The sequence below is a fragment of the Alosa pseudoharengus genome, unplaced genomic scaffold (genome assembly GCF_046254945.1).
Source record: "Alosa pseudoharengus isolate Yale_2024_CS ecotype anadromous, Long Island Sound unplaced genomic scaffold, YU_APseudo_1.1 YU_APseudo_1.1_scf_5, whole genome shotgun sequence".
Classification (NCBI taxonomy): Eukaryota; Metazoa; Chordata; class Actinopteri; order Clupeiformes; family Clupeidae; genus Alosa; species Alosa pseudoharengus.
The window spans coordinates 16,153,056-16,157,938 of NW_027468837.1; the positions used below are offsets into that span (position 1 = coordinate 16,153,056).

Consider the following 4,883-nt stretch of genomic DNA (forward strand, 5'->3'; position numbering starts at 1 on the left):
CTACCAAGGCCTCCAGGGGGCGCTCTTGGCTGGACTCTTCTCTTTGTTCAGTGTGTGCTGATTCAGCACACTACACTGAGGCAGGGCTTGATCTGGCATGACGGCTTCTGGGTCCGGAAGTGGCTCAGCACAGTTCCATGACTTTTTGACAGGAAGTGAACATCTTCTTTGGCACACGTGGAGAATCCCTGAAGAACATCATCAGATGAAGGCAGAGTCTTATGCGGGAGCTGTCGTCTCAGGAGGCAAACGGTCATCTCCAGGATGTCAGCTTTCTCCAGGATGTCAGCTTTCTCCAGCTTGGAGTCGGGCTGCTGGTTGAGGAGCTGTGGACCCAGGAGATCCTTGAGGTCCTCAATACTTTTGTTAATGCGATCCCTGCGCATCTTCTCCACAATGGGTTTTCTTATCTGCAAATATGAAGTAGATGTCATTAATACATTTGGTCTTTAAATATGCACAGAGTGTGAAGTCAATGAACGTTTTTGGAAAATCTGAAAGAGATTGGTTACAATATTTACCTTAAGGTTCAGACTCAGGTGTTCCTTTGGGTAATCTGCTGTTGAAGTGATTGTAGGCGCCATTGCTGTAGCTGCAGTAGATCTCTCTGTCTAGAGTTAATCTGATCAGCACTGGCTTCATGTCCTCTATTTATACTCCCAGATCTCCATATGAATGTGTGGGTCTTGGGCTGGTTGGAGTTTCTCACAGTCAGCAGCCAATGGCTGAGCTGCAGAGGACAATGAGGAGTGTGGAGCTGCCACATGCTGGATTCTCCCATTGCTGGGGCACAATGGTCAAACCTCAGGGGAACAGGTGCTGGGTTGGGGGTGATTGAGAGAGACCCACAGACCCACTGTGTGTATGTGGGAAAGGACTGACCCTGTGAGGACAGTTAATCTGCTGCCTGATTTGGGGTCAATGCTGCTGACAGGGCACACGTTGCTCTCCACTGTATACACATGTGTGGTGGTGTGTTCATGCATGTCATAGTCTTTCTGTTTGAGAGTTCAAATATTGTGCACTATCCTTTAATGATTGGCTGAGAAAACATGTCTGAGATCTTTAAGTAATTTTACTACAGAATTCTTGAAACATTCAACAACTACAACGAGTCTGAAAACTCTTGGAGTTTTTATGCATTCATGCAAGCTTTCACTTTTGTCAAGCTCTGTGCTTTTGTGAACTCATTAATTTAAAAAATGCAATACGAATGACAATTGTTTCCATGTTGCAGCACTGCTGTGGTGCATTTTGTAATAAAATCTTTGTGAAAATAACAATATGGAGGGGAAATTGTCTTCGGAACATTCCCTTCCCTCTGTCTTCAGGAGTTCTGCAGATGTACCAGATGTCCTCCTCTGTCATGTTGATGGTAGAGCGGTCATTTGAGTTTCCCACACTCAGGCCTCTATGCATTACAAAAGCTTCTCTAATCACCCATGTTGAGGAATGGTGACTATCAGCTCAGAGAATGACATCACAAACCATCTGGAGGGAAAGAATCTTATTGGATGAGCTTTAATGTGATTCACCAAATTCATGATTTCAACCTGAAAATTCAAGACTGGAATTGGTTTGAAGAAGGATTCATAAGAGTTTAGACTTTTTAGTTTCTGCATGTATACATTAATACTGACAGAGACTAGTCTACTCATTCCTCAGTACATCAGAGATTCCATCTTGATTCTTTAATAATGCCATTCACGCACGCTAACTTTTTACGTTGGCTTGAACACACTGCAGTGCATGGCTCTGACGTTGGTCATAAAGTAAAGTCTTGATGATAGGCAATTTTTTGAGAAATTATTTCATTATTATCAGAGCTGCAGTGGACGATAAACACAAGTAAACTCAGTTTATCCACCTCTGAAATTTCAGAAATATAGTTTATCCAGCTCTTATTAGAGGTTTTCCACCACTCAAAAGTGTTACCAATTGCAACTTTTAACATTCAAACATCAAACTGTATTATCCACATTCACAATTTGTACACTCATCAACACTCTAAGATCCATTACCACTGGTATTGTTATAAACATTGGACAATAACTTCTACCATCTTCAAACATGTTCTGAATGTCTTCAGAAAAAAATCTGATACCGCATGGCGCAGTCCACCTTACCACATCACAGATTTCATAGTTTACCCCACCTCTTGTTTTAGCACTACGCCCCCGATTATTAGTATATCACACACGCCTATTCCCTTGTGTATTTGTTGAATCACCAGTGGGACTGTGAATGTCAATGACCAGGAACTGAGACTCTCCTCTCCAGAGCTTTCCCACACTTTGACCATTGACAGTCCCCTGTGAATAATGGAAGTGTGCCTTATCAGGACTGGATAAGGGCATCAAGACTAACATTTAATCTTAACCATAATTAAGCTGTTTACAATGGATCTTCAGGTTGAGTGTCCTTCTTCAAGTGGTAGCAATTTTACAGGCCTCCTGACTTTGAGATGCATGCATTTCAGTTTTGAACAAACTGAAACATTTCTCATTTGTTCTCAGAATTGTATACAAAACAGGTATATGTACAGTACATGTATGTTGTTTAGTAAACATTATTTGATTTGACCCTAATTTTCTTACTGAAGAGCTCTACAGATTCTGCCCTGACATTAGCATCACAGTTTTTGTAGAACACCAAGCAAATTCTGATGTTTCAACATTGTGTCTATTGTCCCACAGGAGGTCGGTGAGAGAGTCCACCACGCTTTCCCACACTCTCTCCATTCTCTGCTCTTCAATGGGGGAACAATAGAAGTGTGTCTCATTACCCTCCACATTAGTCAAGGAGTTTCATCCCCCTGCTGCCCAGCTGACAGTGAGAGCAGTGGGGTCTAATTCAGTTTCTATGCAACCACTGGATTTGATTACATTTATGAATTGTTTTGATTTAACAAACATCGAGTATGAATAATATGAGATATAACATTTCTTCAAATTCATTATGATACTTTAAGGCAAGAAACACTATCCACATTCATAATGCCATACTTTATGAGCCTGTATGACGACTGTAAAACAAAGATGATGCCTTTTTCTACTTGATATAACATTTTTCTTCACTATCATATTTGTATAGTGTTTTGAAAGCTGTAATGTTTCAATATGATCAGCATGAATGAAAAGATCAGTGAACCAATCCTGCATTTTGTTTTCATTGCCAAAACATTGAACATGCATGCAATAGTAGACGCAGTCTATCACTGTTGATGAAATTGTGTTGGTTTCAACACACATCAGAAACAAATAGATAGAACCATTTTGCATTTTATTGGAATATTGTTAAATAATCCTGTATTTTACTACTTTTGTACTTAATTTCTGTGAATGTCTAGAGTCAAAAGGGGTTTTAATTATACAGACGAAAACATGCCAGAGCAGTTAGATACATCATTTAGTGTATACTATCATGTCAGCTCTAACCGCTTCTAGCATGAACTGTCTAATTTAAACAGCCGGAAGCCACAACTACTTACCCAGTGATATAATTGCTTGGTTCTTCATAGACACTGTGAACATCAAATCACAGTCTGTTTCAACAGGTGCCACTGGATCCAATAGTTGGCTAAACATGTTGCAAAAACATCTCCAAATCTCAAGGTTGTTGGAATGCCTTTATAATGAAATGATGTGGAATTGAAATTCAGGTACAGCTTTCCAGCCCACAGATGCTGAACATCTGAGCATACTGTTATTGTTTTACTAATGATATGGATAAAGAAATGAACCTTCTGAAGTTACTTTACTGCAGAGGTAACTATTTGTTGACATTTATTACGCACACTGTTTAGCTAGATTTCTGCTAAGAAAATATATGTAAACAATGCATTCTTTATGATACAAAAGCAAACAGTTATGGGGAAGCTTGGGTGAGGTTTGGGCTTTATGATGTACAGCAAGGAGTGGTTGATTAAAAAAGGCTGGCAATGAATTTACTTAACACAGCTGTCTATTGACTATTTTTAAGTCTGACTTTCCTTAAACTAGAGCTACATGACTATTAATAGTAACTATTGATAAAAGAGAGACAAGCGAGAGTCAAATATGCAGAGATTGATTTATTGTACTTTTCTGGCTTGATAATTAAGCCATTTGAAATCAATAAAAATGTTTAACAATTTAGAACAAAATTATTGTCTATTGACATTGTTGAACAGGTTGATCTCTACTGAGACAAATATAACAGGTCTTTATAAAAGACAATGGAAGCTTCATATCAAAGCTATTTGTGGTTATTACAGCACATAAGAGATGCATTTCATTGAAAACACAACATTCAACTTTCTTAAATGTTAAGAAAGTTTACATTTTCTCAAAATGTTAAGGTAAGTGAGAAAACCTCCATCCTTGAGAATTCCCATTAATTAAATCAGTTTCTAACATCTTAGAACAAATTCCTTGTCTATGTGACACCAGTCAACAAGTTGATCTCTAATGAGACAAACATAACAGGTCTTTATAAAAGACAATGGAAGCTTTACATCAATGTTATTTGTGGTTATTACAGCACATAAGAGATGCATTTCATTGAAAGCATAACATTCATGTTTCTTAAATGTTAAGAAAGTTTTACATTTCTCATTGTTGAGATAAAAAAATCCCTCATTGAGAAAACTCCATTAATGAAGTCAGTGCAGTTTCCTAAGAGACAACAATTTACTTAGTAAACAGGGTGTAGTCATTATTTCAATAACATAGCATTTGAGTTATTTTCAGCTGTGAAAATATCACCAATATGGCTATTTTGCAAATTATAGAACTTGCCACTTGTAAGAAAGTCTTCGCTGAAGACAATTGGCAGTCCATATCACAGATATGGTATTCCATATTTCCTCCTGGAAATGATCTTACATTCTTTTCAGATAAAAA

The 4,883-nt window shown here is 38.2% G+C and overlaps 1 pseudogene; it reads right to left on the minus strand.

Moving 5' to 3' along the window:
* On the minus strand, nt 1–642 carry LOC143104555 (transcription factor HES-5-like; annotated as a pseudogene).
* Between the last annotated feature and the right edge of the window lie 4,241 nt (nt 643–4,883).